At 44.5% G+C, this 12092-nt stretch overlaps 1 protein-coding gene across 6 annotated transcripts in view; it reads right to left on the bottom strand.

The window, feature by feature from the left end:
* The window catches only part of PLAC1 (placenta enriched 1), a 196480-nt gene that overhangs the window by 129663 nt on the left and 54725 nt on the right, over positions 1 to 12092 (bottom strand). For 3 of the 6 annotated variants that reach the window (XM_039239869.1, XM_039239873.1, XM_039239872.1), the window contains exon 1: positions 2475 to 2620. The exons of the other annotated variants lie outside the window; for them this stretch is intronic. The gene's annotated coding sequence lies outside the window, so the exon portion shown is untranslated. Of the gene's footprint in view, positions 1 to 2474; positions 2621 to 12092 lie in introns of those variants that run through there. 6 annotated transcript variants of the gene reach the window in all.

Genomic DNA, 12092 nt, shown 5'->3' with positions numbered 1-12092 from the left:
CTCTTCCAATTGATCTATAAATTTAAATCAGTTTCAATCAAAATCATAATGGGATTTTTCAATGGATCTTAAGCTGATTCTAGAATAGACTAGACAAGACGATTTTAAAGAACAGCAGAGGGCAGATTATCAAGACTTATTATCATGTTATAGCAATTAAAACAGCGTGGTATTGGCAGATGGATAAATAGATCAGTGGAATATAAGAAAAGCCTAAAAATAACTCTTACAAATCCACGGGAAGTAGGTTTATAACAGACGTTGATTATAAATCATGGAAGATATGATATAGACTATTTGATAAATGCTGTTAAAATTATCCATGTGAGAAAAGATAAAATGTGATAACATCTTCAGATCCTACCTAAAAATTAATTCAAAATGAATTGAATATCTAAATGGGTTTTTTAAGTTCAATTTTTTTTTTTAATATTTTTATTTATTTCTAGGAGAAAGAGAGAGAGAGACAGTGTGAGCAGGGGAGGGTCAGAGAGAGGGAGACACAGACTCTGAAATAGGCTCCAGGCTCTGAGCTGGCAGTCAGCACAGAGCCCGACGCGGGGCTCGAACCCACAAACCGCGAGATCATGACCTAAGCGAAAGTCGGACACTTAACCGACTAAGCCACCCAGGCGCCCCTAAGTTCATTTATTTAAGTAAGCTCTACACCTAATGTGAGGCTAGAACTCACAACCCCAAGATCAAGAGTTGCACGCTCTTCCAGATGAGTGCATGCCAGGTGCCCATCCGCCAGGTGCCCCAAATATCTAAATGTTAAAAGCAAAATTTTATAACATTTTGATGCAAATATAGAATACCTTTATGATCTTGGAGTAAGAAAGAATTTGTTAATCACACACCAAAAAAAAAAACCTCACAAATTTTAATAGAAAAGACTGATAAATGTGACTGCATTAAATATTAAAATGTCAGGGTGCCTGGGTGGCTCAGTCAGATAAGTGTCTGACTTCAGCTCAGGTCATGATCTCACTGTTTCATGAGTTCAAGCCCCACATTGTGCTCTCTGCTGTCAGCACAGAGCCTGCTTGGGATTATCTTTCTCCCTCTCCCTCTGCCCCTCCTCTGCTCTCTCTCTCAAAAATAAAATAAACATTAAAAGTATAATTAATTATTAAAATGCCTACAGAAAAAAATGACACTGTGAAGGCACACTCTACAGTGGGAGAAAACATCTGCTGCACACAAAATTGAAAGAGAAACTGTATCCAAAGATATATAATAAATACATTTTTTAAAGGCAACCAATCCAAAAGAAAAATGGGCAAAGAATACCAACAGGCAATGGACAGAAGGAACTGGAATGATCTAGAAATATATGAAAAGATGTTAACCTTACTAGTATTCAGGGAAATACTGGTCAGATTGGCAAATTTAAGACTCAGAAGTTGACAGTTGTATGGTAACATGGGAGCACATAGACCACTGGTGGGGCTGTTACTAAGCAATTGGAAACAACCTAAACATCCATCAACTGGGGAACGAATAAATTGTGTCATGGTTGTACTACAGGTTGCTGTTCAGCGGTGAAACGACCTAGCTCAGTGTGTACCTACACTGACTCATCTCAGGAACATTGAGAATGGGTTGACAGAAAGTAGGAAATAAAGAGGACCTCTACTTTTCCTTAAGTATTTTATAATTCCTTTTATTTTAAAAAATGGAAGTCAAAGTAAATACAGTAGCGTGTTTTCACTCTGCACAGCAAGAACACAAGTGTTTGCTGTATTCTTCTCTGCACTTTCTTGTCTTTTGAAAGTTCTCAATAGAAGTGAAAGGTGTGGCATCAGATGCCTCTGATAAATACTCAGTTTGGTGAACTCCCATATAAAGGTACTAGTAATTTACTATGTTAACCTTCCCAGGGACATTTTTATTTTTTTGTTTATTTATTTTAGAGAGAGAGAGAGTGTGTGTGTGTGTGTGTGTGTGTGTGTGTGTGAGTGAGTGTGAGTGTGAGTGGGGCAGGGGCAAAGAGGGAGAGAGGAAGACACAGAATCTGAAGCAGGCTCCAGGCTCTGAGCTGTCAGCACAGAGCCCGATGCAGGGCTCGAACTCACAAACGCCATGACCACTCTGAGCAGAAGTCGGACACTTAACCGACTGAGCCACCCAGGCGCCCCGGTACATTTTCATTTTTAAAGATGGCTGCAATGTTTAATCCAAAGGTCGAGGCATTGTGATATTTGCTGTCACTTAGGAATTGTGGGCTATGGAGCATTAAAGACAAAACTCCAAAGGGATTTCTTTTCCTCCCATGTACTAGTCTTGCAATTTGGGTAAGTTGCCGCCACTTTGACAGAATGATACATTCCCGTTAGGTTGGACAGCTCAGTGAGAACAGCACATTTCCCCCATTCAATTAGGCTTCCATTCTTTATACATAAAACTGGATTTGAAACAACTCCACCTAAAATAAAATTTAGAGCAAGGTTTACAGAAACATGGACACCTACCTGCAAATCCCCTCAAATTTTATCAAGCATTGACTCTACTGTGTTCGTCAACCCCGAGCAGACGGATCACAATTTAAATATTTCTTGGCTTGTCTGCGGAGTATCGAGTCTTGTCCAGAGCTTGGACCCTCCTCCTCCCTTCGCCCCAGTCAACTCTGCCAGTTTTTCAAACTGCTCAAATCTTTCTGCAGCCACGGCTTTTAAGTGAGTCTTTTTTTTTTTTTTTTTTTTTTTTTATTGCTTTGGGCATGTTTCTTCTCCTAGCCAGTGCTCAGAATTTTAACTATCTAACCATTCAATTTCTCTCTGTCTCTTTACATGGGGGAAAAAGTGGATTTCTGTTCCACACAGTTTGGCAAAGGCTCGCAGGGAGTGAGAGATTACAGCCAGAGGTACATCTGCACGTCGGCAGAAAGAAGGTCTGGGACAGTGCTTTTTCAATCAGAAGGGAGTCATTTTTCCCCTCTCCGAGGAGAGAGTCTCCTCCCTCCCATCAGATATTTGGCAACTAGATGCTGATTAATTATGGAGGCCGCATCTACACACAATGGGTTTTCTTACCAACAATCCTAGCAGGCTTCCAGTTCATTCCTGAATGTGCTTTTTATTTTTAAAAGAGCTACCCTCCTTTCCCAAAGCATACATTAAAAAAAAAGAAAGAAAAAGGAAACTAGAAAAATAGTTAAAAGTACAAAGGATAATTTTTAAACAAATGACTCTACCACAATTTCTACTATTAGAAAAGCAAGCACCAGTGGGAGAGTATTTTCAGGGACAGGGAAACGTTGTGAGTACCCTTCAAATCAGAACACCGAGCCAAACAGTTTTTCTATTGGATCATCATGTCAGGTATCATTCCTAATATCCTCTGGCCAAGTACAGAAATCTACTTTATACTGGAAAGGTAAGGCAGCGTAGGCATCCTTTCTCTGTACCCCAAATCCTTCCCCCCCATGTGCCTAGTAGAGATAGCATATCCAGTTCATTATTAGTAAGTTCCTTTTTCTAGTTTGACTCATTACTGACAATTTCCATCTGTTTTCCGAGACATATGAGGTCCCCAATACAATCACTCCAGGAAAGCTAACCTGGAAACTGCCTCATGGGTCACACTCTCGTTTCTAAGGAGCTCAACGTACAACGCAGCCAGTGCTAGAAGCAGTAGATGACAAGAAGTATAATTATGGGTTCTCCAAGATAAGCTAAATTTGCGAGTCTGGGCTGCCAATCACTACGTTAACTAGAATCCCATCCCTGCATCGGGGGCAATCCTGGAACCTGACACATGGGCAGTAGCTCTGTGATATCAGTGGCAATTTGCTATGTGAAATTTGGGGGCAATCCGAATGAAGAAGTGTGTACTTGAGTTCTGAGAAGCTACCCTTACACAGCCTGCCTCCCCAAGTTCATCTGTCTCCACTCTCCCAGATAATAACACACACCTCATGGGCCACTCCAACTCTCAACTGTGATAAACCAGTAGAGGAAGTTCACACACACATGACATACTCCCATGGACATACTTAGGGACGACACAGTTCCCGGCACGCCAGCTCTTCATGGGGCCCTCTTCTCTAAATTCTCATTGATGGGGCACCTGGGTGGCTCAGACGGTTAAGCGTCCAACTTCAACTCAGGTCATGATCTCACGGTTCGTTGGTTCGAGCCCCGAGTCCGGCTCTGTGCTGACAGCTCAGAGCCTGGAGCCTGCTTCGGATTCTGTATCTCCCTCTCTCTCTGACCCTCCCCTGCTCACGCTGTGTGTCTCTCTCTCAGAAATAAATTAAAAAAAAAAAACATTTAAAAAATAAACAAATTCTCATTGAAACATACTGAAATGCAACCAAGCAAGAATGACACTGTTGTTACAAAGGATAACCTTGAACCCATTCTGACTCACAACTCAAGTAAATCATTCAGCAATTTTGGGTAAGTTCACTACAATCAGTAACAAATTATTCACATTATTCACATTACACTTTACAGCCAATCGCAACACATCAGCTGTGGTTTACAGTGGCTGCTCTCATCCCATCAGTGACCCAGCTTGCTCTCTCCTACCTCTGCACATGCTCTTCCCTCTGCTTCAAAAGGTCTAACCCCCCACACAATAAGTCCACAAAATGAGTTTGTTGACTGACTGAAGGAATGAATGACTGAAGTGCTTGCGACCTCAGATAAGCCTCCCACTGCGTTTATAACGTTCACACGCTGGGCCGCAGCCATGCACAGATGAAAAATAATATTCTGTTACGAATAGGAAAGTCGACTGTGATTATGGGCAATTTTCTTAACCAGAAAGCATTGAGAAGTAAGATGCTTTGCAGCTGTACATTTTTATTAAGCGCTGCTTGAATAAACATAAAACATGTTTGCCAGGAGAGGGTAAAAAGACGGATGCAAATTTTAGTCAGAAAATAGGTACATTCATTCTTTTTTGCATTTGCCTTCAAATGTGCCCCTACAACAGCAATTACCCTTTGATGTCATTTCTGACCAGCGACAGGGACCAGAAATAGTGACTTAATTTAGGCAGGAGGTTGCTGGTACATAATATGGCTACTGTGCCTGGAGTCTTTCTTGGTCATAAATGCAGTAAGGAAGTATGACATAACGTTGCGATGGTAAATCACAGCCCCAGCCATTTTGGTTGGCAGAATTTGAAAGACAAACATTACTTCAGGAGCAGAGAAGACGTGCCTAATTACCTCCGTGCCTGGGCTGGGTTCCCTGCCGCTCGTGTCATTCCTGGACTCAGGTGTGTCCACACGGCCAGGGGCCACGTGTGCAGGGGCCAGCGTGGCTTGGTGAGGAAGGAGGTGCCAAGAGATGTGAGGACTGGCAGCCTCACCCCTGCAACCTCCTCTCCAGGGAAATCAGGCAGCTGAACCAAAGGATAGGGTAGCCTCCAGGGGCCCTGAGGAGCCTGGAGGGAGGGAGACTGGGGAAAAGGGACAGGCTGGTCACAGCTGCTCGGCCTTGGCCGAGGTGGGGAGCTGAACCCACCGCATTTGTGCATCGCCACCATTTTTCCCTCGGGCCAGCCCAAATCACGGCCTGCTTCCCTCCTGAGGGCTCCCTGTCTGGCTGTAGCTGAGGCCCAAATGGGTTTGGGGACTCACCCACTCCAGGTGACCACAGTCTAGAGGGCAGAGTCATCTTTGCTGGCTTGCTTGCTTGCTGCGTTTTCAGGGCTCAGAAATTTCCATTGCTTTGTAGCTTTTGTTTTACACTGATAGACCCAGGCCACCCTCCTCGCCTGCTACTGTTTTCTGTCTATCTCTCTCTCTCTCTGTCTCTCTCTGTCTCTGTCTCTCTGTACCTTTATGGAAATCGACTGCCCTCTCACAGTAGAGTAGGTTATAGTAGAATCCCGGGGAGGCTTTCCTTGGGCTGCTCATCCCTTTGCCAGAGCTTTTCTTTTTTCCTCACCAGTAGCCCCTGAATCCCATTAATCCCCCAGATTGCTTTCTTTTTAATTGCCACGACACACACACAGCATAAAACTTACATTTAAAAAAAAATCCAAAATGCAGGGGTGCCTGGGTGGCTCAGTCAGTTAAGCATCCGACTCTCAATTTTGGCTCAAGTCATGATCTCATGGTCGGTGAGATGGAGCCCCACGTCCAGCTCTGCACTGACAGCGTGGAGCCTGTTTGGGATTCTCTCTCTCTCCCTCCCTCTGCCCCCCCCCCGCTCTCTGTCTCTCTCTCAAAATAAATAAACTTAAATAAATAAATGAATAAATAAAGTCCAGAATGCATGTATTGGGATAGTTTCCCACTCATCTTGCTTCAGGGTGCTTTTAGTGCTGCTTCTATCTGAGGGAATGTTCATCTGTAAGCCTTGCTTTTCCTACCGCAGGGGACAGTGGAGCAGCCCGCACAGAGGACTCGGGTCTGCGCATGGCTAAAGATGGCGGTGATTTTGTAGCACCCTGGGCACTTCCTGTCCACAAAGTAGGAGTTGGGGCTCAGCGCCAGATGCTTCTTCTTGCGCTTCCTCTTCCCTTCTTCCGGGGGTGGCTGGAGGAGGGAGGTCTTTGGTGAGGGGCATGTTCTTGTGGGGAGGCTGTCGCTGCCAGAAAGGCCATGATATTGACACTCGAACCATTTTTAAGTGTCCAGTTCAGTGGCATGAAGCGCATTCACGCCATGGTGGGCCATCCGTCTCCAGATCTCTCTTCTTCTTCCCAAACCGAAGCTGTACACATGAAACAACTCTCCTTTTGCCCCCACCTCAATTCCCTGACAACCACCATTCTACTTTCCATCTCTATGAATGTGACTACTCCAGGTCCCCCATATAAGCATTTATTTTTTTTTGTAACATTTCATTTAGGCGAATGTCTTCAAGGTTCACCTGTGGTGTAGCAAGTGTCAGAATTTCCTTCCCTGTTAAGGCTGAGTAGTATTCCATTATGTGGGCGTACCACCTTCTGTTTACATTCATCCGTTGACAGACACTTGGGTTGCTTCTGCCTTCCAGTCAGTCTTTCCCTTGAACTGTGGAAACACTAGGAACAAACGCCCAAAGTGCTGAAGCTCTCAGGTACCCCATCCTCTGCTCTCGAGAATCGTCATCTTTGATCATCACGGCCCCCAGGTATTGATTATACAGATCAGTTGCTAAGTGGTTGGCTTACTTTTATAGTGGTTAATTTTCACAACAATGCAGTGAGGTGAGTCTTACTCCCATTTAACAGAGGGTGATACTGAGACTCAGACAAGATAAGCAACTTGCCTAGAAGGTCAAACGGTTAAGAAATACAGAGCTTGGGGCGCCTGGGTGGCTCAGTGGGTTAAGCGTCTGACTTCAGCTCAGGTCATGATCTCACAGTTCGTGGGTTCGAGCCCCGCATCTGGCTCTGTGCTGACAGCCAGCTCAGAGCCTGGAGCTGTCTTCAGATTCTGTATCTCCCTCTCTCTCTGACCCTCCCCTGCTCATATTCTCTCTCTCTCTCTCTCTCAGAAATAAATTTAAAAATTAAAAAAAAAAAAACCAAAGAAATAGCAGAGCTTGGATTTGAACCCTCCAATCAGGCCTGTCTGACTCCAAAGGCCCTACTGAGAACCACCACTTGTAGTGTCTACCCAAGGCCCAGAAACCCTTTGCCAACAGTTACTACTTCCTTCAGTTTGGTTTCAGATTGGGCTGGTTTGTAAGAAAAGTAGAGCTTACTCTATGCATTGACAGACCACTGACCACATGGACCTGGAAGGGCCCTTGAATCCTCAAATCCTGGCCACTGCCTCTTGCACACGCACATGCTTACACGCACACTCACACGCACACTGCGTTCTGAAATCATTCTGCTCTGGAGGCTGTCAAGACTTCTCTGTTGCTGTCTAAACCAGGCAGCGGGCATTATTGAGAAGCTGGGATTTGTTTTAACTTTGTTCATCAATTAGCAGAAAGAAGACTGGTCTAGACCAGGGACTTGGTTCATGTTCTTGGATCTGCTACTCTTCTGTAAGCTATTTGTTTCGTTTCTTCTCCTGAGGCAAGCTGCTCTTGAATGGATTAATTAACAAGGTGACCAGCATTTTAAAATGCTAGAAGAATGAGGCTTGAGGCTGTTGGCAGATGTTCACCTGTTAATGTGTGTCTTAGATGCCTGAGCGACACCACTTTCTCCTAAGGAAAAGAAGGGCTGAGGGACCTTGTGGCTGAGACGGGTGTGTGGAGGGGTGCCCCATGGGAGTGAGGAAAATGCACAGTGGGGCAGGGAAGTTGCAAATAGAAAACACAAACTCAACCGCCTTGATTTTGCCAGGAGCTGGCCAAGTCCATAGCTTGCTCTGACGCTACCCCCAAAGACTGGCCAGAGTGGCTGCGCACATGCCGGTACCCGGGGCAGCAGCAGGCCCAGCTGGGTAAACAGAAGTACAGGAGCAAAACAAGCCAATAAATCATGGTGCAGCTCTAGCCTGCCCCGGCCCCTCCTCCCTCTTCCTTTCCAGCTCCCCCGGGTCTCCCTATCAAGCAAATGGGCCCAGGTGTCCTTTGATCTATCTCCTTTGCCCTTCACAAGGGAGAAATGTGTCTATAGGAAGGGTGAGCTCAGCCCCACCTGTGACCTGCGCCCAAGGTTTCTTGCAGGGAGCCGTGAGCTTCACACATCCAGCTGCTAATGGCAGAAGAGACAAGCAGACGGAGGGAGTGTTTGAGAAGCTTAAGGTTGACCTATGGTTAGAGGGGCCCTGGGTGGCTGACCTTCACAGAGTTACAGAGATGAATGGGCACGTTCTCCACCTCAAGCACTGGAACGTGAGCCACAGCCTGTGCTAAGCACACAGAGCCCGGACAGAACCAGAGCTGACCTCAAACTCCACCACTGACCCTTTGCCTCATGCCTTGTGTATCATACACTCCCTGTGCTCAAATTTGGAGCTCTCACATTTTTGAGAGCCCTAATCTTGCTAGCAAATGGGTATATCACCCACTGTCATGTCATTGATCCATAGAGGGTTTCTTCCTTCAGGAGGCCTACACAGTGTCATGTTCCACTGGATAGAGATTTTCTGACTGCTCTATCCCCAGTGCCTAGAACAGTGCTAACATATCATTGGTGCGGATTAAATACTCGTTGATAGAATGGACAAATTCGCGTAATGTAACGGCTAAGGGGGCAGTCTCTGAAGTCAGACCAGAATTCCAGCCCAGATTCTGCCAGTCTGACCTTGGCAAAGATAACTCTCCTTGGCCTTGGTCTTCTTGTCTATGAAATAATAGTATCATAAAAAGATTAAGGCGTGAGTTAAAAAAAATAATGCATGTACTGTACTTAGCTGGTGCCTGACCCATAAGTCCTCAGTAAATTGTTAGTTATTATCATTATTTTGTACATCAACTCTAGGCAACTGGTCTCAATTGCCGGGGATGCTGAACTGAAGATTCTGTGGTCTCAACCGGACTTGATGGAAAAGAGGGCTTTAAAGCCTGCTATGAGTGAAGACAGGAGACGTGGGAGCTCACTTGCAGGGGGATTTGCCTTCTCCGGTTTGGCCGTGAAAATGGCCAACCCCAAACCATCTGGAATACTCTTCAGGGAGAAGTACATCATGTACATATGGCAAATTGCTTTTATCAGCCATTCAGATCTAGGACAAAAACATATACCTTCAGTGGGGACTGTCCCCCACAGTAAGGGCAAGGTGGAGGGTAGGCCTGCCTACTAAAATTCTGAAACCATTCAAGTAGCCCACTACTTGCCTAAGGGTTAGATAATATTCTTCATCGAAGAAGCAGACCCTGGGGTGCCTGGGTGGTTCAGTCGGTTAAGTATCCGACTTCAGCTCAGGTCCTGATCTCGCAGTTCGGGAGTTCGAGCCCCATGTCCGGCTCTGTGCTGTCAGCTAGCTCAAAGCCTGGAGCCTGCTTCAGATTCTGTTTCTCCCTCTCTCTCTGACCCTCCCCTGTTTGTGCTGTCACTCTCTCTCTAAAAAGTAAATAAAGCATAGAAAAAGAAGCAGACCCTAATAGGAAGTCACTCCCTTATTCTGGTGGAGTCTTTGGCTCTATAAGAAGAATGATGGTCTTTCCATGTGTCTCAGTCTGTCCAATGTCTCATGCTATATTTTAAACATGTAAGCTGACATCATGTGAGCATACTGTACTCATTTCCAACCCTATTTGAACTTCAAAGGACATGTCAGCCACATTAGTCCCACCTACGTATGTGGCACTTTTGATCAACAGGTACCTGATGGCCAAGAAGACTTAGAGGCCATGTGTATTTAGAAATGGAGCCAAGAAAGGGAATTTTGGACTAAAGGTAAATGAACCCAAGTCTTGTAAAGTTTGACTTCAGCTGTAAACACAAAGCACATGAGGTCAGAGAAATTCTTCTATTCTTTATCTGAAAACACTCCAGTGACATCATCTCGAGTCTGGGAGTGTCTTTGGGGTCTGCAGAAGAGTGAGCCAGGAAGCCTCCATGAAGAGAAAACAAATTTTCCCCATCACACATTCTCTCCAGAGACTTTTAGCTCTCAGCAAAGCTGTAGGGTAGATTTGGGCCGTGAGGGGCACTGTGAGGGTAGAAGTCTAATCTTTCACTCCTTAGTCCCTGAACCAGCTTTACCAAACAACGAACCTGCTTGTGTACATAACTTGAAAAGTACCTAAAGAACAAAGTGCTCTCCAGAAATACCTCCTTCTTGGCCTCTAGCAAACCATCCTTTTTTTTTTTTTTTTTTTTACAGCTTTAGGGCTTGACATTCCTCATGATCAGAGAATTCGGACAGGGTAATTTAGGGAGGCCTTAGCGAACAAGAACACGTGACTCAAGAAAGTGGACGCAGTCTGGTCAGGTAGCCATTGTTGGCAAGGGACACTCAACAGGGAACCAGTTATGAGAGTAGTCTCAGGGCCTAAGGGTCCCAGCTGGGGGCAGAGACCTCAGAGATATAATCCCAGAACCTGGCTACTTGACGCCACCTGCGGCTGGACAGAGCAGCAGGAAAGGGAGATTTGGGGGCAAAGGAGACAAACGTTTGCATTTTGCCTGGAGTCATGCTGAACAGAGTCCTTTTTCACCAGACAAAAGTGAGACAAAGCTGAAAGACTGCTTACCTCCTTTTCTCTGCGCACCTCCCTCCCTCGCCAAATGAATTGGGTACAAAGGGGCTTGTGAATAATTGTGTTTTGCAGAAAGGTTAGGTCCCCTCTTCATGGGCTCCTTACTGATAAAGAATTTATCACAATCATTCTCTACATAGAAAGAATTTCACCCAAGCCATTTTCAGCTCACACCTGAGCAAAAACTATGGACAAATATTCTTTATGAATATAGATGTAAAAATCTTCAAAAAAACTCAGAATAGGTAAATCCATAGGGACAGAATGTAGACTAGTGGTTGCCAAAGACTAGGAAGAAAGGAGAATGAGGAGTGACTGATTAATGTGTATGGCTTTTCCTTCTGGGGTGATGAAAATGTTCTGGAACTACAGAGCAGTGATGATTGCACAACAGTGTGAATGCACTAAATGCTACTGAGTTGGACACTTCGAAATGGTTGAAACAGTGACTTTTATGTTATGTGTATTTTACCACAATAATAAAGTCCTCAACAAAATACAGTTGACCCTTAAAGAATGCAGCGTTAGAGACACCAACCCCTCCATGCATTTAAAAAGCCACATGTAACTTTTGATCCCCCCAAAACTTAACTACTAATAGCCTACTGTTGACTAAAAGCCTCACCAATAACATAAACAGTCAATCAACACATATTTTATATGTCATATGTATTCCATACTGTATTGTTACAATAAAGTAAGTTAGAGAAAAGAGAAAGTTATTAAGCAAATCATAAGAGAAAATACATTTACACTACTGTACTGTGTAACTTCCTCAATCTGACAAAGGGCATCTATGAAAACCCCACAACTAACATAAAATTTAAAGGTATAAGACTGACAGCTCTTTCCTTAAGATCAGGAACAAGACGAAGATTTCTACTCTTACCCCTTCTATTTGACATTGTACCAGAGGTTCTAACCAGGCCAATTAGGCAAGAGAAAGGAATAAAAGACATCTACATTAGACAGAAGGAAGTAAAAATATCCCTATTCATAGATGATATTATCTTATATGTAGAAAATTCTAAAGAA

Source organism: Hyaena hyaena, unplaced genomic scaffold (assembly GCF_003009895.1).
Source record: "Hyaena hyaena isolate Hyena2069 unplaced genomic scaffold, ASM300989v1 scaffold_162, whole genome shotgun sequence".
Classification (NCBI taxonomy): domain Eukaryota; kingdom Metazoa; phylum Chordata; class Mammalia; order Carnivora; family Hyaenidae; genus Hyaena; species Hyaena hyaena.
The sequence above is the reverse complement of the archived record's forward strand: the minus strand, read 5'-3'. Positions and strand labels throughout refer to the sequence as shown.